The sequence below is a fragment of the Lemur catta genome, chromosome 15 (genome assembly GCF_020740605.2).
Source record: "Lemur catta isolate mLemCat1 chromosome 15, mLemCat1.pri, whole genome shotgun sequence".
Classification (NCBI taxonomy): domain Eukaryota; kingdom Metazoa; phylum Chordata; class Mammalia; order Primates; family Lemuridae; genus Lemur; species Lemur catta.
Window position 1 is genome coordinate 23,567,927 of NC_059142.1, and position 21,942 is coordinate 23,589,868.

Below are 21,942 nucleotides of genomic sequence, written 5' to 3' on the forward strand. Positions count from 1 at the left end.
CTTCTGTAGGCTATGGAAATAAAAGAATAAGGCTGCACAGCTTGAATGTCCCATCAAGGTAATCAAAGAAATGGATGAGCAAGAGAAGATGGAGAGATTTCACAATAAAGACTGAACTGCGCATTTCAGTAGCACTTAAGAAAACACTCCATCTGACTAAGCAGCTGATGAGTAGACAAATACCCAAAGGACTGGGCATTCTCTGAAGATTATTATATTCACAGTTCTCACTTCCCCCAAGGTTCTGTGAGAGATCACATCATAAAAGCAGCCCTGCATTATTTATAATAAAGTGGATAGATACATCCTAACATCCAGAATTAAAGCTAATAAAACTACAACCTTACTTCAACCCAAATCCATATAACAAAAAATAAAACTTATTTTCTTTAGGTCTTTCAAAAGTACCTCTCATCCCTTTTATAATAAAACAAACAAAGGTTAGAGAAAGGAACACAAAGTCGTCCTAGGCATTAAATACTTAAAAAAAAAATTCACATGAGAAAATGCCCATAATACATACCCATTTGGGAAAAAAAGCACTGCAAACAGCAGATGGGGATTATATCAAATATTTAGATACATAATAGATACCACACACATATATATGCATACATAACAGAGAGAGAGAGATACAAAACACATATTGTTAACAAGTCTAGAAACATTTAATAGTAGTTACTTCTGGTGTGGACCATTTGACAAAAAATATAAAACAAAACAATCTGAACAAGTTTTTAGGGTCTTTCTGGGCCAAATTTTGAGTATATTTATGGCTACAGTCACCAAGACAAATTTATAAAGGATTAACAAGGAAATTCATAGTTTTGAAATCATATTGTTTGTTCACTGGCAGCACTACGCTGGGAGCAGGGCTGGGCCAGCTACTGCTGCTGGGTATGTACAGAGAGTTCCCACAGAGAGTTCGTCTTGGCCCTTGCTCTCAAGGAAACCACAGCAGGGGAGTTAAGAAGCAAGTCAACAGACCACTGCAACACTGTAAGAGGCAGGTTCACAGAGAGAGCTAAAAATACACAACTCAAAAATCTTCTCTTTGTCAGGCAAATCAGTTTACTAAGTAATCTGATAAAATTTAAAAACCAGATATAACACCTCTTAGAACAGCTAAAATTAAAAATGGGGACAATACCAAATGCTGGCGAGGATGCAGAGAAACTGGATCTCCTACACTGCTGGTGGGACTGTAAAAGGGTACAGCCACTCTGGAAAAGAGTTCAGCAGTTTCTTTAGAAAACGGAACATACACTTACCATAAAGACCCAACAATTGCATTATTGGGCACTTAACCCAGAGAAATTAAAACTTGTGACCATACAAAGACCTACCTGTACACAAATGTTCATAATGGCTTTATTCATAATAGCCCAAAAATGCAAACAACTGAAATGCCCTTTTCAGTGGGTGAATGGTTAAACAAACTGTGGTACATCCATGTCATGCACTGCTACTCAGTAATAAAAGGAACAAACTATTGCTACACACAAGTTGGATGGAGGGTGTCATGCTAAGTGAAAAATGCCAATCTCAAAAAGGTCACATACCATTATGATTCCATTTCCGTAACACTTCTGAAATGACAAAATTATAGAGATACAGAACAGATTACTGCTTGTCAGGGATGAGGGATGGTGGGGGGAAGGGGATGTGTGTGACAATAAAAGGGTAGCACAAGGGGATCTTTGTGGTGACAGAACAATTACACAAATCTACATGTGATAAAATGGCACAGAGGTACACACATACACATACACAGAGTACTCTGTTAACTTCCTGGTTTTGATATTGTGCAACTTTCTGTGAATCTATAATTATCTCAAAATAAGAAGTTTTTAAAAAAAGTACAGTTAATCAACTGTCCAGCCACTATGGGGAAGTAGGAAAGGTGAAAAGTTGACAAAGCATAGCAAGTTTCATACTATTTTGCAGTCTCTATTGTGTCAGGGGGAGGGGAAGAAAGATTCTTTAAGCATGGACCCATTGCTGGCCCAACTACCTGAAACACAGTCAGGCTTACCCGTGCCCTATTATCCCCCACGATATTTTTATGGAAGCTCCCCCAAAGCCGTGAGCAATGGGACCAGAAGGCTGAAGAAACCCAGGCAGAATGAACTCTCACTGCAATTTTAGCTCAGCACGCAGTCAAAAGTGCAGTGCTTGATATCAGAAACATCTGAAAACAGCAGCAATTAGACAAATTGTGAAAGATGTGGTTTCTAGGTAAGGCACCTTACATGTGACAGGCTTCTTAGTGTAAACAGTTTTTCTTACAAAAGTCTTGGTAACACTCTCCAAAATATGAGGAAGAGGCTGGTGGAAAAAAAACGATGCTTCCTCTGTGATTCTCTGAGCCCATACTCACAGGACTTTACATGAACGGAAAGCAGAACATTTGTCTCAAGCCCAGATAACCAAGTTTTACTTTCTATACCGATCAGGGCTTCTTACTGAAAATGGTTTGCCACCATTTTTTCCACTAACATCACTTACAACATGAGGCCCTGTGGGGCACCAACATCTATATTTCTTAGGCAGAAGTTAATTGTTGGGAAGGCCTATTGACAAACAGGAAGACACCCCAAAAAGATAAAAAAGAAAAAAACTAAAAAGCCACGAACGAATTCTTCTTTAACCCAATGCTTTAGCTATTTAGCCAAATGTGCTTCTAAGGGTGACTGGCTTATATATTAAACACACTTATAATTTTAAAATTAGGAATAAATTACAAAACATCCTTCGGTGCTAACAAAACTAAAACTAGTAAACAATTAACAAGTATTGCTAATTGTAAAATCACATTCTACACAAGTAGGTCCATGTATAAAAGGATAGTTTTAAGCCCACATTATATGAAATGGAACCTATTTGTAAAGACCTACTTGAAAAGTAATCATACTAGATGAGCTAATGGAGTGTGAGGCGGCTGTAGCCCAGTGGTTGAGAACTCAGCCTTTATAGCCGGACTACTTGGGGTTGAACACTGTGTGGCCTTAGGCCTGCTCTTTAACTTCTTTCTCTGTGCAGCCATTTTCACATCTGTGGGGCACAGATAATAGAACCTACACACCCTGTTGGGAGGATTAAATGTGTTAATATAGCAACGTCCCTGGCACATGGAAAGCACACAGTAGCTGTTGGTAATTTTTATATAGGTAAAATATGGGACAGGTGCAGTGGCTCACGTCTGTAATCCTAGCACTTTGGGAGGCCAAGGCAGGAGGATCGCTTGAGGCCAGGTGTTCAAGACCAGCCTGGGCAACATAGTGAGACCTTGTCTCTACAAAAAATTTTTAAAATTAGCTGGGCATGGTGGTGTGCACCTGTAGTCCCAGCTACTCTGGAGGCTGAAGTGACAGGATTGCTAGAGCCCAAGAGTTTGAGGTTGTGGCGAGCTATTATGACGCCACTGCACTCCAGCCTGGCTGACAGAGTGAGATCTGTCTCAAAAAAAAAAAACAAAAACAAAAAACAGTTTATTCTAGAGATGCTTAAAGAAAAAATGCGCTTGGCTGGAATAACCTAGACATATACAATACCTTTCTCCCATTTCTAGTTTTCTCAACTATTCAGGAAACACCCACAGACATTTTTGGCATCAGAAACATAAATTGTTTCCAAAAGTATTAGGCAATGCTTGTCCAAAGGCCCCAATAATTAAGCTAGTAATTTAGACAGCTGTGTTAGGAGCCATAGAAGCTGCATTTTCTAACCACTATTGCTTGTGAACAATTGAAACTTTCTGCAGTGCAAAGTCCAGACACAGGAAGCAGTGTTCCCCGAGAACATCCACTTTCCTTATTGTTTAACTACCAAAATAACAGCTCCAATAATCTATCAAGTTTGACATTTCATCCAACTAGGCAATTAAACCTGGATAAAAAACATACATGGAGAGATTTTTACCCCTGTTCCAAATCAACACTAATTTTGACATTATAACCACAAAAACTAATACTTCTTCGTAGACTATTAAAAAAAAAACTTCCAAAAAGCAAACACAAACTGAAGTGCCTCAAAGAAACACTGCACATCCCAAAATTTTATTTTTTCTACCACCTATAAGCATCTTCATTAACTGTGTGTGCATTAAGTTACAGGCCAAGAAGTTGGAAACTCCTTTCTAGCATTTAGTCAAAAGAGGGGCATATACATCCTATGATAGAGGCACCAAATTCAAGTTCTATCAATTTACTCTTAAATATATTAAAGGTAAATATTCCTCACTTAATTCTCAACTATTAAAAGTTGTGGTTCTAACCTAGGAAATCACCAAGGGATAAACCTTCTCTCCCTAGGTAGGAATGGGAGTTCTCAGTTGGTTGCTTCAGTTACATGTGGCATGAGAAAGAAAGTGATCAAGGACCTCTGATGTGCAGTTCCTAAGGAGTCCCAGAATCACCTACAACAATGCTATTCAAAGCATGTGTGCCACACTGCTGGAGGTCCATCCATGTCAAGATAAACACCAAAAATCATAGTAAGCATTTAGAAACTTGTACAACACTTTGACATTGCTGTGACATCCAAGTGCATGATTTTTCTGGGGTAATGCATTTTTCTTGTACTTTATAAAAATAGTGATTGGCAACAGATTGGGAGGAAAAAATCCTCAAGAAGCTGGTCCTTCACAACAAATAGTTTAAAAAGTACTAACTTTTCACACCATTAAGTGTCAATTCAGTCATTATTGCTCTGAAAGAATCAAGTACCCTTGCCCTCACTATCCTATAGCTCTGATTTAAAGGCCATTAGAAAATCCAATAAGGAGGCACCATGGGGTAATCTAATGGGAAGAGCACCAATCATAGCGGACCTCACTTCTGGTCTCCAAGAGCCAACTAGCTGGAGACTCTAGGTAAGTCTAAGTCTACTTTTCTGTGCCTTAAATTCTTGCTCTGTAAAACAAAGGCACTTGACCAACATCAGCATTTCTCAATCTCTCATTTTTTCTTAAATGTGTGGTTCTTTCTCACAGAAATAACTTTCTCCAAGTGGAGTCTGCAGATAAGCCACATCAGAATCCCACGCTTCATCCCCAAACACTTTGATTCTGTAGGTCTGGGCTAGGAACCAGGAATCTGCATTTTTCCAAGCACTCAGGAGATTTTCATACATATTAAATTTGAGATCCACTGCAATAACATATAACTTTACTAGAGCCTTCAGAAATTTTAAAAAAAAGTTACAATTTGTGTGTAATCCCCAATAAAGAAGTTATTTTAAGTAAAATATATTGTAAAATCAGAATAGTCAGCCAGGCACAGTAACTCATGCCTGCAACCCCAGCACTTTGTGAGGCCAAGACAACATAGAGAGAACCTGTGTCTACAAGAAATTAAAAAAAAAAAAAAAATTAGTTGGGCATGGTGGTGTGCACCTGTAGTCCCAGCTACTCAGGAAGCTGAGGCAGGAAGATTGCTTGAGCCCAAGAGTTGGAGGCTGCGGTGAGCCTGGGCTGCACCACTGCACTCCAGCCTGGGCAACAGAGCAAGACCCTGTATCAAAAAAACAAACAAATAAATAAAAAAAATTAAAACAAAAACTGTTTTCTTGATATGATGTTCAGAACTCTTGAATTTTGTACCAATCCTTCCCATACAAAACTAGAGGCTTATTTTTATAACATTTGTGTTGTTACCAAAACGATGAGATAAGATTTCAGGCTGCTTTTTGTGAGCATTTCCACAAATAACAGTACAGGCATAGGTAGCCTGTATCTCAAATAAAAACCAAACTGGATATAACTATCAGCATACTTTTTTTTCTTGAGGCAGGGCCTTGCTCTGTCACCCTGGCTGGAGTGCAGTGGCATCATCATAGCTCACTGCAACCTCCAACTCCTGGCCTCAAGTGATCCTCCCACCTCAGCCTTCCAAAGTGCTAGGATTACAGGCATGAGCCACCATGCCCAGCCCTTTCATTTCTAATATTGTTTTTGGGTAGTACAAGAGACATGTTGATGTGCTGTATAAAAGACTTTTTTCAAGTAAATGCAATTTAGGGACTGATGAAGATCACCTGGAGGTGAAGCTGCAGAACTATCATTTTTATGTCCCCCATTAATCAGTGGGTTCACAGTTACTATTCCTCAAGCTGCCAGTCTACAACTGGGTCGACAGTCCAGAGAGTTGGGAAACACTGAACTAGATCAATGGGAGTGGGGGTGATGAATCAGAGTCATCGGGGCACTTAATACAACCATATGACCAAGGGTATGGAGAAAGCTGGAGTGCCCTTTGTCAAGCTCTCAGAGAATATTCTCACAGCCCCCTCCCTACCCACTCAGTAAACACTGGCTAAGGTGTACTCAGCTCTGACACATAATGATTATATAAACTTTTCCATCAATATATGATAAAATGACCAAGAATGATACCTGAATCTAGTCATTCCCAAAAGGTAGAAGTAGACAAACATTGCACACCAAAAGCCAATTGAAAAAAGAAAAAAAAGTAGACAACTATGAGAGAACCTGAAGGACTAAGAATCTTCCACTATGGACTGGGCAAGTCCTTGTCCCCAAAATTATTCCTTCCCATCCTCTTGCACATAATTTTAGCCCCTGTTCCTCTCTACCCCTCAATAAAAATCCAAATTACCCAAATAGTGGGTGGTAATCTGCAAAAAACAATTTCTCCCTCTTCTGAGGACCATCCTAGACTAAGTATTCCTCAAACTATCTGAACTTCAGCTGACCTTCTCCTGCTAAAGCCCTAGAAAACACTCTGTCTCCTCTCCTCAAATTAAAACACCCTTCTGCCCACAATTTTAGAATAAAGCTTATGCTCTGGTTAATTTTCCACACAGTGTAAAATATAAAATAATAATTTGCCATGATTAAGAGAGGGTATAAGCCAACCTAACTGCAACTGGCTATGCACTCAACTCACTCAAGACCTAGGAGAAGCGAGAAGCTTGGTTATTTCTCAAGCAGCTATCTTAATCATTATGAAAGTAAAAAAGCAGGGGAAGATTAACAAAAAATGCGGCGGCAGAGGGAGACACACTGTCATATATTTTAGGAAAATTTGTATTGATTCATGTGTCACTAAGTCTATATACATGTGATCAGTACCAAGACTAGGAAGATTTTCCAAAGCAAATGAAAAGAGTAAAATAAGAGAGTGAGGTGGAGGAGGAGGATACCTCATTTACTTAAGAAAACCTCTTTTCCTTCCAAATCTTTTAACATAATCCAGCAGTTGCAAATAAACAATAGTGCTGATTACTAATGAATTGCATTTAACCACTCAGAAGCCAGCAGAGCCTCCAGTTGGCCAAACTTCCTGTAAATTTCAGGATGACTAGGCAGCATTTCTTTAAGGAGGATCGAAACAGTTAAAATGTTTCAGCAAATCACACTGGCGGCAAGTAGTTCAACTCCAGGTGGGCTTGCCCTTAACTCAGAACTAGCCTGGTAGAAACAAATGGCTGTCCTAGGAAGCCTGCTCACTACACAACCCAGAGATAATGAAAACATTATCTTTATATGCCATTCTAGAAAAGGCATGTGAACACTGTAGGCTTAACCTTAGCATCAGAGAGGTGCAGCTTTAAAAAGTCAACTAACATTAGCTCAACAAAATCAAAAATTGAAATGTGCTCAGAATCAGCACATGGGGGTAGCAGCTGAAAATGACTTTTCAGAGAGCCCAAGATTTTGCTGTATCTTTTTAGAGGGGAGGACAATGGAGAAATTACCAGACCAAGCTCACTTTGCCTTAAAAAAAAAAAAAAAAGTTAGTAGTCTTAAGAGAGATAAAAACGTGTGTAGGTCATAACCTTGTAAAATCAGCTGCCAGGTGAGCAGCTCTCCAAGAATCCTGGAGGAATTTTTTTTTTGAGATGCAGTGTCACTGTGTTGCCCAGGCTGGACTCTGGGGCTCAAGCCATCTTCCTGCCTCAGCCTCCAGAGTAGCTGGGACTACAATCCAGCACACCCAACCCTCTAGGAAATTAAATGTGGATTACAGTAATTAAATGTTAAGTCTCCTTGAGAGTAACTTCCATTCCTGAAGACTAAAGCCATTTCTGTGAAACATATAGAAAAATTGTGAAGAGGATTTACCAGGCATCACAGCCTTTCTACTTTCACATCAGGTTGCAAACCCAATGATCTAAAAAGAACAGAACAATCTAGGGAATGAATTAAGTAATACATCTTATCAGAGAAAGTTCATGTGCCCGTGTAACTGTAATATACTTAGAAGATTACAAAAGTTACATTTCCTTCAAAGAGATGTAGGAAAAACTATAATCTTGGGGTAAAAGGCCAAACATTTTCTCTTCTGAATGCTTAAATAGCCAATTATGTGTCTTAATACATTAATTCTATAGAGAGTGACTATTACAGGAAAGTTAAATAAGACATCTTAAAAAATGTACCCTGGGGCCTAAGTCCATTCAACTGACAGTAAAATCACCCCTCAGAAAAGCTGTTTTATGCAACATCTAGTATTTTAATCTTCTAGCTGCCAACAGAAATATATAAAGAACAGAAATTAAACTAATTATGTCAGCAGCACAGTGAACCAAACTTTAATTGCATTACACACTAGTTACACATTTGCCAAACAATACAAAGGCCCTTAAGGGCAGAAACTTCTTTAGAATATGATTCCCAATCAAAATGACAGAAATTAATCTGTTTAGGTAATAAATGGATTCATGGTTTAGATGTAAAAATTCAATTGATATCATAATTCAATATAAAAAATACATAGTATATGAAACTAATCTCTGAAATGGATTTAAATCACCCTATGGTTTACATATGCTGTATCATTAATAGGCCCTTTAAGCCAGTATTGCACTAATCAGCTTTTTTAACATCCTCTGCACAAAAGAGCCTATTCATTTAGCTGGGAGACAGGTGTTAGCAACCAGCAACCTCTTTTAGCCTCAAGTTCTAGAGGCCTGGCCTGTGATGACGATGATGATTGGCGGGTCGAAAGAAGGGCAGCCTAAAAGAGGGGAAAGGAAGAGAAAGGGAAAGAGAAACAAACAAGGAGACTAAAAGGGAGAACACAAGATAAGGAAAGAAATGGATGTCAGGTGCTACTCAATGAGGCCACCCAAAAAGCCTCCTAGCCTAATCTGAGCCACAGGGCTACCGTTCAAATATATACAGCAGAATGGCAGAATTTGGATAAAGTTATTCATTTATTCTGGCAGATAGTAACTCTGGGCACGTGCCAACACTTCATTCTAAAAAAATTTTTTTAAAGTGTTGTTAATTGTCCTGTGACTCATTCTTCTTACCCATATTCTCTGGTTCTTAACTTTAGTCCTCACTCTTTCATACATTTTCTAAAAGAGCTGAGTAGATATTCCTGGAAAGAGATACAGAGAAAGCTGGATTTAGAAAGACATCTTAAGCCTACAGAATAAAAAATCGTATGAGAAAGTGGGAAAAGGAACATTTACTGAGTTGCTTACAACATACAAAGAATATATTTTCTTTCATTCCTCGCATGCATATTTTCCCTCTTTTAATCCACATAACCATTCTACCAGGTATTATTTTCATCTTGCAGATGAGGAAAATGAAACTCACAGAAAATAAATAACTTGCTTAAGGTAGCACAGCCAGGAAGTGGAGGAGCCAGGATTAAAAACCAGGTTTGTATATTTCCTAAATTGTTAGGCTTTTCCCAACTTTAATTCTGGCCTAACGTATCTAGTGCCTGATTCCATTTTAACTCAGACAGCTCTGTAATTTCAGCAATTTTTCTTCCTTCCATGAACTCAGCAAAGGACCTGTGATTAAATTTTATTGACTTTTCTATCTCCATGACTAGAGGAGAATTAAAAAAAGAACAAAAAAATAAATTTTATTGACTTTACTAAGCACCTATTATTTTCTTTTTTTTTAATTTTTTTACATATATTTTCTTCTTTTTTTACACAGCTGATTGGACTGAAACCTATTATTTTCAATAAGGGCTTCAGCTGTGTGGAAATAAAACCGGCAAGTTGACTTTATTTTAAAATCCTACAGATAATTCCCAGGCATCTCTCCCATCCAACACTGAACATACCTATTCAGACCTCCAGTTGTTTCCACATTATCATTCAATTGTCCATTCATGAGATAAAGGAAGCTACTTTCACCAAAAACCTCCCTCATGACTCCTGATAGATAATACAGCAGAGGGGGCCTAGCTGTAAAGCAATTTACATAAAAGTTATAAAAGCTCTTTGTTATCTGTCATGACTAGGAAATGGGCTATTCTAGCAAATCAAACATCCCGGATAGCATAATGACGCTGCTGGAGGGACTACCCATTTATACAGAATTTCAATGCCTACAATTTCAATTTAAAAATTAAAAAAAGAAAAAGGGAAGAGAAGTAAACCACAATTTGCAAAGTTCCATAGGCCTTGAGGTACAAGGGATAATAAAAAAAGTATGAAGGCAATAAAAGTGGTTCCCAAACTCAGCTTTCAAAAGTACTTGGGGAGCTTTCTGGAAATACTAGATGCAAGGGAGATTTTTAAAATGCAGTCTCCCAGTCATCAATTACCCACTCAATCAAAATCGCCAGGAGGTGGGGCTGAGAAATCTGCATTTTTAAAGAATACCAAGGTGACTCAGAAGCAAACAGCCAGGTACCTAATCTTTCTAGGAGCAGCTGGCTTTTGGGAACTCCTTACAATAAAACAGGTTTAAAAGGCTACAGCTGCACTGAATACAATATGACCTTTCTTTGATGATTCAGGAGACTTCAGATCTCCCACTGCCACTAGGTCATCATTCATTACCAGTCACTAGTCTGTACTGGCAAAACTAGAAATTAAGGAAAGGTTAACAATGATTTCCTGGTAGTAGAAAGCTAGAAAAACTAGCTTTTATCTTATTGTCAGATTTAAAAAGCTGGTTTTCCCCCAGAGGAAATGCAGATTTTATGCTTGCTTTGAAAAGGGAAAATGTTTAAAAACATGCAGGGCTCCTAACCAATTGCTTAGCTCCACTTTCAAAATGTTAATAACCCCATATACACCAAAAATGTGGAATATTCGACCTGAATAAGACAAGCAAATAAGGAACTTCATGACAGTCTTAATGAAGAGAAAGGATAATGCTTTTAACCTAAGTCTGGCGTAACAGGATTAGGTATGACCGCTGTCCTGACCGTGGCAACAGTTAAATCCTGGAAACAGACAGAGCAGAGGTCTTTAAACATATGAGGCCAATTTCTACCTATCTGAGATGGCTTTTATGTGACACATAACAGGATATACTACTAAGAGCCTAACTAGTTTTAGGATTTTAAAACTCCATAACTGATATAAAGTCACAAAACAAGAAAATGTTCAGATATTGCCCTATTAAAGAAATGGGAGTCTGTGTACATCAAAAGATTGTCCATACAACTGCCAAAATCCTTCTTACGTAAACACCAAGTAACCATTACCAATAACCAATAGCCAAACAAAAATAACCACTAATCATCACCAAACCAATAATGATGACCAAACAACAATAGTAATGATGAAGCATATCCTCCCTTGAGACTTCACCAATAGCAATTTAAACTATGAATTCTCATTAAACTCTAAATTATATCTTAACTCTGTATTGCAGGGGTTATGTGATTACAAGGTGCAGAGGATAAATCTTTCTCCCAAAATATAACACTATGGACATGAGGACCGAACTCTGATTTTTTCCTTTTGCTCGAATTCCTTCCTAAGGAGGCCAGGTGAGTCAGGCTCACAAACGGTAAAATCCCACTAAGCAGGTTTTTGTTAACCAAATATAGTGTGGTTTACTTCCCAACCTGATTCCGGTATAGCATTAACATCACCTAAAAGGTAGAAAGCTCCCCATCTTAACTCAAGTATCCCAGCAGATCCTTATCTTAACTTGAAAGATTCTCCTGTCTGGACCTCCCAGAGTGCTTACACCTTCATCTTAAATTAAGGATTTCCTTTTTGGTCAACCTGTAAGAACCCCCCCCTCCCCCACTTCGAGATGTCCCACCTTTTCGGGCCAAACCAATGTGTGATTCCCACGTATTGATTTATGACTTTACCTGTAATCCCTGTCTCCCTGAAATGTATAAAACCAAACTGTAACCCAGCCACAGCGAGTCCACTTGCTCAAGGCCTCTTCGGCGTGGCTCTGGGTCATGGTCCTCAAATTTGGCTCAGAATAAACTTCTTTCAAATATTTCAGAGTATGGATTTTTCCGTCCACAGACAATACAAGTTTGGTACGAAAGTCTCTATCATTAAAATAATAGCAGCATTAAAGCTTTTATTACAAGAATAAAAATCAAGGTCGAATTAATCCCAACAACTCCTTAGGTTTATATAGGTGTTTCCACAAAGTCTTAGGCATGACACTCATACAGATGGGTGTGGCTGTATGTAACATCACAATGCACATGTAATTAGAAAAGAAACTGTGCCCTTTTTGTTATTGTTGCTATTTTATCTTCTTAAATGCTGGTCACTGAAAATGTTTTTTCCACGGCTATTTTAAGAGCCCTTAAAGAGGTGTTCCTATTAGATAGTTAGTATTAAGTAGAGTTATGTCAATTGGCTTGGCTGCGAGAAAGTTTGAAACAAATTAATTTTTAACCTTTCTGAGAACAGCTTTCTGTTATTGTGCATATTATTTTAGAAGTTGGTTAAATTAGTTGATTTAAAGTATTTACAACCCTTGTTCCCAATGGAAACGGTCAGGATAACAGCTGTCTACCTGATCATTATGAAAGTTTTTAGTGGGCTGGTCTTTGTAATCAGATAGACATTAAAATGTGTGTGCGTATTCTGGATTACACAGGCATTTTCTTCAAGCACAATCAAGTTATTAGTTAGCCCTGCCACAATAATAGCAATTGCTATTTATGCACAATACCCATTTTCAAATTTAAGAAAATAACACCTCCAAATAAACTGTAACTTAGGAATTGTACTCTGAAATCCAGAATTAGGAAATAAAAAGTTTCAGAAACGCTTGGCATCTATTTCCTTCAATGTGAAAGAGAATGCAATGAGGGCAAAGGATAAAGTTGTCAAACCTGAAATCCCCTGAACAGAAAGGAAATATCACAGCCAGCTTCCAGACCTAGAACTCCACGCAAACTCAGCCCGGAACTATGTCCCCTGCCTACTTTTCCTAGCAGAATGATAAAACAAATGGGCAGCCTTGTCCACATGCAGTAAACTGAACTCACTGGGAGAACCACAAGGCTCCCCAAACAGTTGCAGCAACAGTGGTTACAGGAAGTCTCTCTGTCCTCCAAACCACCAAAGGCATACATAAGGAACTTACTGCTTTCTCAGGCGGCCACACGCACCCCGAGTGTTTGTTCATCACGTCACTCTGGCCTTTAACCAGGGTGCAAAGTGACAGTTGTGGGTAAAGCCCTATTTCCAAGCTAACAATAATCCTTCCCTGTGGTACGCTGGGAGGTGCGTGATACACTTGCTTGATTACCCAAGCAGGTTTTGTTCTTTACAACAAATGACAGACCGACAAAAAGGACAAAACATGCTGTGGTCTCTTCTGCCAGCCTGAAATCAAGCTCTGAGCAGACGGGCAGATGCCCAGCGGAGGCTCTCGGCTCCCCTAGTCCGGCCAGACTTCCCCACGCCTGGTCAAATGTCTCCTGGGCAGCCCCTGAAGAGAGAGGGGCCCCGCTCCCCTCTCAGTCTTGACCGCTCCCGCACAGTGGCGACCTCACACCATCGTGAACAGAGGACAACTCCCAAGAGATGAAATAGTGGACCCTAGGGGGAGAACCGCATTTCCAAACTTCTCCATGAAACCTCCAAACCTCCTTCCTCCCGCTGCCTCCGTCTTCCAAGGAGCCCGCGAGGCTCCTCCACTGAGGGACAGGCCAGATTCTTTAAAGGGGCAAGCAGGCCGCCGCGGACCTGCCTCAGTTTCCTCTGCGGTACAAAGAAGCATCTTTCCCCCACAAACCAAGTGGACCGGCCGGTCTGCAAGGCGCTTGGGGATAGTTGGGAACACATGTCTCCTGTTACCGCCCCTAAGGATGAAATGCTTTAAGGAGACTTTTTATAGGACAGGTGAGGGCTGCCCTGAATTCGAAGAGTTCCAGCAAGGAACGGGGCTTCCCCATCTCCTGGAAGGCAGAGAGTCCCAGGCCGCGCCCCACACAGAGGAGCCCCCAGACCACTGCCGGGCAGCGCGTGAAGCCAAGAAGCACCCCCTAGTTCTCCCGCGGATCCCACCCGGGCCAGACGCCCCGCGGACCTTAGCGCCGCCGCCACCGCCTCCTCACCTGCCGCGGCCGCCTGCCCGGCCCGCACCTGGGAGGGGAGGGGAGGGGAGGGGCCGGATCCGGGCCGCGGACGCCTCAGGCAGGGAGGCTGCGGACTCCGTTGCGGCGGCGTCTCCGGGGCTGAGGGGCCCCCGGGGGCGGTCGCGACATCCTCACGGACGGCCCCAGGAAGTCGGCCCCCCCACCCATCCCCAGCCGCCCTGCCCGGCCCGACCGCTCCCGCCCCCCGTGCGGCCCCGCCCCGGCTCGGCCCCGCCCCTCGGGAGCGCGCCTCCCGCTCCCGCCGCGCCCGAGCCACCATAGAGAGGAGCGACGCGTGCGGCGGGCTAGAGCGAGGCCTCGGCGCGCGCCCCCTGGCGGAGCCGGGGCTCCCGGAGGCGGAGCTGGGTCCCGCCGGACAGTGAAGGCGTCGGGTGCTCCAAGTTCCCTTGGTCGCAGAACTCTGCGAGAGGAGCCACAGCGTCCAGGTCCTGGACCAAGACCTGGCTTGGTGACCTTGAGCGAGTCCCTTAACGTCTCTGAACTCGGTTCATCATAAAAGTTGGAAAGTTGCCTCACTTTCATATCTCAGGCGATGGTTCCCGAATTCACAGCCGGAGAAACACAGGCCCGTCAGGGCTCACTAGCTTATTCAAGGTCCCACAGCTGGGAGGCATTAGAAACCGGATCTGCGGGGACATCAGAACCCCTGCTTGTCCATCATTCTATGGCTCCTCCCTCCTCTAGCATTTCCCAGTCTAAACCCCTGGGATTAGCTACTTTCCCTCGGGAAAGCGAGGAAACTGCTGAGGAAGACTATGGTAGGATGAAACTGACTCTGCCAAGGAGCCCACCCTGCCTCTCATCATCTATGTACCTTTCAGCAAGGCACTTAACCTTTCTGAGCTTCAGCTTTCTCATCCCAGAAATGCATGCAGGTTGGTATGGGGATTAAACGCGCTAATGCACGTAGAAGTGCTCGGTCAACCCAAAAGCAGCAGGGTAGCATAGGGATCATTTGCCAGCTTGGGCTAAGAAGATGCCTCGTCATGAAAATAATATAAATTATAATCCTTCTTTAACTGGTGTCTGAGGACACTTAATTTTCTTATGCTTTAGGTTCCTATCGAAACCTTCCAGAGTTTTTCTGAGCAATTTGTATTTTAAAATAAAAAAATATCATAAGGAAAAGTGAAGTAAAAATAGTATCATGTGTACATATCAGACTCTATCACTTTCCAAATACTATTTCCAATCCTCACAGTAGCCTAGCAAATTGAGCACTATTATTTCCGTGTCGTCAATGAGGATCTACATATTAAGCCATACAGAAAAAGTCGAAGCTGGAATTTGAAGCCGATTCTACTACCTAGAATGCATGAAAAGCCTGGCCTTCTAGAGACCTCCACAGTTGAATTAAATGTACCCATCTTTCTTCTACCTGGTTATTTTTGTAACTTTGCTTGATGCAATTCCCTGCCCAGTCTGCTTCTCTCTGGGGCTTTATTTCCACCCGTCCCCCACACCCCCAAAGCGTTTTTGTTGTCTCCTCTTTTCCCTCTGAATCCTTTTCTCTTGATGTACCAGGACCTTGTCCATCCTTTCAATTCTGAAATAGATTCATAAGCTGTGATTAAGACACCTCCACCACCTCTCTCCTTCTCTCTGTAAGAATTGTAGCCACAGAAAGTTAATAGGTCCAGAACAAAGGTGGGGTGAGACCCAGAGATGTCTTTTTGTAAACTTAATTTACAAGCTGAGTGCTCAGTTCTGAAAGGGAGTGTACTTAATCCACTGATTGGATCCAAAAATTGGAGTCTGGATTCACAACATCCCATGGAAATCATTTTTTCTGGGCCCTCTGGTCCATATTACAGCTAAATCATTGAAATGCTGCTAAATAATGTGCATATCACTGAAGCAAGGAGTCCTCAGAGCTGCATTTACCCACACTCCTCCTTTCTCCACCTTAGGCATTATCACCATCACTATTTTTCATCTTTATCATGCCCTTCCGCAGAGGCACTCAATAATGTACCCATTGTGCAAGTAATATGAAATCCTTTTCAGCGAGCAATAGTATTTAGTGGTAATAAAACACTAATTTGTCTACCAAGTGACATATTTATAGGAGCTGTTTATTTTGACACATTTTTACTATTTCTACTCATTTGCTAAGTACTTTCCAATACATATTTATGAAGCACATGCCTTTCCCCAAACAGTAGTGAAAAAATAAATCATATTATTTCTTTTATTAGTAGCAGCAAGCATGGTTTATAAGTCCTCGTGCCCTGATTTTTGTTACTGCTAGCAAAAGCTGGAAGAATGAATGGTGACTGAGCACCTACTATGTGCCAGACTGTGTGAAAGGCACTTTACATAAATTATCTGTTTAACTCCCCTGAAACACATATTTTACCAATAAGGAAAATGTAATTCCCCTGCAACACAGCTTTTACCAGTAGGACAGAGACATTACCTTGTCCTAGTAACTCAGAAAGGGTCCAGCAGAGTTTTGGACCTAGATCTTTTTCTAATTCTAAAGTCCCGAATCATTATTCCACTTTACCAGCCCCACCTAACTTCTCTAGACCTGATAAATTCTGTAAAACATAAAGTGTTGCTTTCTGAGAGAGGCTACATTGGTTACCCAGAATAGAAAATTAGAGACAAACATATATAGGATGATAACCCTAATTTTTCTATGGGAAGTTTTTCTCCAAGGGAGTTACTCCATAAGAAATCAGTAGTAGAATGTTCCCCAAAGAGAAGGGCCAGTGTTGGAGCTCAACCCATTCCTGGAGACAGGACTGGCTACATGGTTTGCAGGGCACAATGCAAAATGTGGGACAACCCTTGTTCAAAAATTAAGAATTTCAAGATGGCAACAACAGAGCATTAAACTAAGTGGGGGGGGGCCCTTCTAAGCATGGGGCCCTGTGTGACTACACTGGTCATGCTACCATGAAGCTGGCCCTTCCTGGACAGAAGAAAGCTGTCATCAGTATCTTCCAGGCAGCATAAGCCTCATAATGCTATGAGATTGTGTGCCTATTTTATGCCTGGAAAAGCATTTGGTGTTTTATGTCAGCTATATGACCCTAAAACAACTCTATGAAATGGGTATTATTTTTTCCCATTTCATAGTGGATGAAACTAGGGCTTAAAGAGGCTCAATTATTCATCCAATGTCATACAGCAAGCAAATGTCAGAGCGAGGACCAAGTTAGTTGAGATGTACCAAATCCTGTTCCTTGACCTTATATCCTTTTCAGCACAGGCCCACTGTCCTCTGGCAAAACCCAAACTTAAACTGAGGCCATTATACTCAGAAACTACAGAGAGGCCAGAGAAGAGCAGAGATTCAAGGGCTACTCAAGGAGTCAAACTTGTGTAGCAGCAAAGTGTAGTTGTGTGGCTGCAGGGCATGTGGACCTTCCACTGGCTGGGAGAGAGAACTCCATCTTGCCTGGCTAACGTCATGGCCAATACCCGGACTTCGCCTCCAAGACTGAAGGGAAATGCAATGAGGTCATTACTTAGATAAAAGCGAGCTACACGTAACTAACCTAAGGCATCTAATTCAATGATAAAACATTGGAAACAACCCACTAAAGTTAGGAACAAGACAAGGACGATGGCTATAATTGCTTCCATTTTACATAGCACTAAAAGTTAGTCTAGCCAGTGTGATAGGACAAGAAAAAAATGATAGAAAACATTCAGAATAGCCTTTCATTAATAATATACCTAGCTCTAATTTAACCTATGTGCATCACAAAGCCTTCTCCAATGGCCATCCCTAACACACAGAATGGAACAGTTTAAACTCCATCCAGACAACTAACTTTGTGACAGAACACAGCAAAAACCTAGTAGGATATACATCTAAATCCCTTATCTCCTGGCTCACATCTCAGGGATGCACAGAGCTTGTTGTTTTATGATTTTCATTATTTGTTATTATGTTTTTATTTTATTTTTTTTACTTATAACCAACTTCAATAGCAGTTCCTGTTGGTTTTTTATTCAGTTTTATTTCTCCCTAAACCTCCAGTTCTCTTTAAGACTAATGATATCTGCCTTCTCCAAGTGTTTGTCATTCTCTCTTGTGACTTCCCTGGGGGAAATCAGAAATAGCTGATAAAGTAGATCTCTGATCCAGCTTTTTATGGTGAGCTAAGCTGAAAAGGGGTTGGGATGTGCATCCTTTGCTATCAGGGCAAAGTATGAAAAAGAATTTTGTTGAAACAGTTACATTTTTATAGCTGAAGGCAGGGAGAGGATGGAAAGAAGTGGGTTTGGTATCAGACAGACTCAGAGTTTGGATTCCCGTGCTGCCACTTAGTAGCTTTATGTCCTTAACCTCACTGAACTCCCATTTGCTATCTATAAAATGGAATGACTATCTCTGCCACAAGGGTGCCCTACGGTCATAATGAGATATATACTGAGGGTGTAAAGACACAAGAGAGCCTCGATATACTTGCCCTCTGGACCACGGCAGGCACTAGTGAGTGGATGCCCACCCAATACCCAATTCATCCACATATACTCCCTCCTTTCTAGCAGAACTCCCATTTTCTTCCAATGGCCACAGCATGTGCTTCAGAAGAGCCTGTCCTCAGCCTCAGCTCCAGGCTATTTCCCAGTTGGTCTGAGCCAATCACAGTGGTCCCATTTCCCTTGCTAAACACTGAATTAGACATGGGTGCATGAAATCATTCTGCACCAGTGAGATATGACTTTGAGTCACCTTTGGTTGAAAGGAAGTTCTGAGTTTTCCTTTGTTGAATGAAACTAAATTTGGCTTGAGGAGGCCTCCATACAATTGCAACCTTAGTACCAAACTAACTGAAAGCCTAACTAGGAGTACACTTTTGTAACAAATAGCCGAGTCTCAGCCAATCACAGCAGCCAAGCTTCAGTCAGTTGCAGGCAGCCAACTGTTCAAACTGTGTTCAAATAAAGCAAAGGCGGAGCTGTAACCAATCAGCTGTCTCTGTACCTCATTTCCATTTTCTGTCCATAAATGCTTTCAGACCATGGTTGCACCCCTGGAGCTCTCTGAACCTGTCCTGCTTGTGAGGGCTGCCAGATTCTAGAACTGCAAACAAAAGCCAATTAACATCTGCAAAACTTGATTTGCTGTGTTTTGTCTAACACCTTGTTCGTTCCTTCATTCGTTTGTTTGTTATTTATTTACTTATTGTTTTTTTGTGACAGAGTTTCACTATGTTGCCCGGGCTAGAGTGCTGTGGCGTCATCATAGCTCACAGCAACCTCGAACTCCTGGGCTCAAGTGATCCTCCTGCCTCAGCCTCCCGAGTAGCTGGGACTACAGGCATGCACCACCACGCCCGGCTAATTTTTCTATTTTTAATAGAGACTCTTGCTCAGGCTGGTCTCAAATTCCTGAGCTCAAGCAATCCTTCTGCCTTGGCCTCCCAGAGTGCTAGGATTGCCTCGCCCAGCCTAACACCTTGCTCTTAAAAGGACACACGAGGAGGTGATCCCTTTCCTACCTATATGTATTGTCCTCTCTGGAATGATGTTTAGAATGGCTGCAGCCAGGCTTTGACAAGGGCAATCAGCTTCAAGACAAAACCAACAAAAACAGAAACAGAGCAGAAAGATGGAAAGGCCCTATGCCAACTGAAGAGTCAACCTCGAACTTCGTATTATCAGAGATAATAAATATCCTTATTATTTACTCCTCTCTAAGGCAGGTTTTGTATTTGTAGCCTCGATACATGAACCTGTTACTGAAGAGTCTTCAGGAGTTCAAATGCTTGACTTAAGGCTACCAAGTGCTAGCACATAGTAGGGACTCAACATTAATTTTGTGTAATATCAAATGAAGGACATAAAACAGTCCCCTGTAAAGAGGGACATGCAAAGAGACTCTGAGCACCCAATGACCAGATCAAGAGAAAAACATTCCTGCATTCCTCCTTTGCCATCTTTAAAACACATTAAAGCCCGGTCATTCATGTATCTTTTTCTAAGGACTGAAGAGTGCCCGCAGGCCTCAAACCACTTCTGCAGAGGGGAGTTGAAAGCTGATGCTTTGTCAAGGGAAGGGCTGAGCTAGAGCCAGTCCTTCATTTTTAAATTTTTAAATATATATTTTTTAAATCATTCATATATATTTAATAATTACCAAGCTCCCACACCATGGACAGAAAAACTGATAAAAAAAAAAAAGTGGGAGCCCACGGGCAGATATGTGAACGGAAAGTACAGGGAAGTTATTATAAACATCTATGTAGACCACAGTTGAGGCATAAAAATGGGAGGCTGTCAGGGTGGGTGTGCAGCAGACACGGTGAGGGGTGGGCAGAGGCAGACACATAGCAAAGGGAGCCAAAGGCACTGGGGCAGGAGAGCCAGCCTGGCCTGAGGCCTGTCAGGGGACTCAGTGTGGCGTAGCTACAATGGAGAGCGCACTAGCAGCACGCAGGCAAGACAAAGTCCTGCTCTAGGAGCAAGGTCAAAAGGACGAAGCAGGCTGAGGGCCAAGGCCTGCAGGAACCTCTCATGGTGGTCTGGAGTAGCAGTGGATGGAGAACCTTCCCAAGTGGGGCCCGTGCGGCCACCTGGGTGAGGCCTATGGCACCTTGAGTGGGAGTCAGATCCCCTGTGTGGATGCCTGGTCTACACATCAGAAGTCCTGGTTATAGCCCCTGTTCTGCCACTGGGACTGTCACTTCTCCTCCTTGAGCCTCAGGTTCCTTCTCTGTTAAATGACAGGATGGGGCTGGGCAGGGTGGCTCACATCTGTAATCCCAGCACTTGGGGAGGCCAGGAGTTTGAGACCAGCCAGAACAACATAGTGAGACCTCGTCTCCATAAAAAATAAAATTAGCCAGGTATGGTAGTGCATGCCTGTAGTCCCAGCTACTCAGAAGCTGAGGTGGGAAGACTGCTGGAGACCAGGAGTTCAAGGTTACAGTGAGCTAATAATTGCACTACTGCACTCCAGCCTGGGCAACAGAGTGAGACCCTGTCTCTAAAAACAAAACAAAAGACAGGATGGGCCAGATGATCTTTACAGGCCTCTCAAACTGCAATCTCAGGGTCCTCAGTCAGGTACAAAGCACCTGGATTCATCACATAGAGATGGCCCAGGGCAGAGAAGACAATCAAGCTCCACCTTGAATGCCAACTCCAACTGATTGGTAGTGGCCACCTGGAGTACCATACTGAGAAAACCTGCAAAAACAATTCGAACTCCCCAAAAAAGAATGCCTGTGATTGATTTTTGATGTCTGCCATGGGTTCAGGATGCCCAAATGGTACCAGGGGCAGCAGGAATTTGCCGTTGCTAGCTTAATGTATTGCTTCTTATTATGGTGGCAGGAATGTATCAACTATCCATGGTGTAAAGATACTGAAGATTAATTTCTCCTGGAGTCTTTTATGAAACAGTGTGAGGGTCCCCCCAGCCAACCCTGTCCTCAGTCTGACACCCTTAAGCCAGCTTGCCACTCATTCCCAATGCTCCGTGCTTCCTGCTTCTATCCCTGCCTCGTCCATCATCTCTAAATGTCTTATCTTCTGCGGGTAACTCTGACCCTCCTCTCCTGAAACCAAGACACACTAACTAGTTACATAACAGGCTCTCTAACCAAGAAAGGAGACCTTCCTTTAAAACATGTGGCCAGTAAACAATCCTGAA

The 21,942-nt window shown here is 41.9% G+C and overlaps 1 protein-coding gene across 2 annotated transcripts in view; it reads right to left on the minus strand.

Moving 5' to 3' along the window:
* The window catches only part of RFFL (ring finger and FYVE like domain containing E3 ubiquitin protein ligase), a 67,352-nt gene extending 52,493 nt beyond the window's left edge, over positions 1 to 14,859 (minus strand). Inside the window, exon 1 of one of the 2 annotated variants that reach the window (XM_045525486.1) lies at positions 14,838 to 14,859. The gene's annotated coding sequence lies outside the window, so the exon portion shown is untranslated. Of the gene's footprint in view, positions 1 to 14,279; positions 14,494 to 14,837 lie in introns of those variants that run through there. The other variant, XM_045525485.1, reaches the window with a different exon arrangement.
* Positions 14,860 to 21,942: the final 7,083 nt, after the last annotated feature.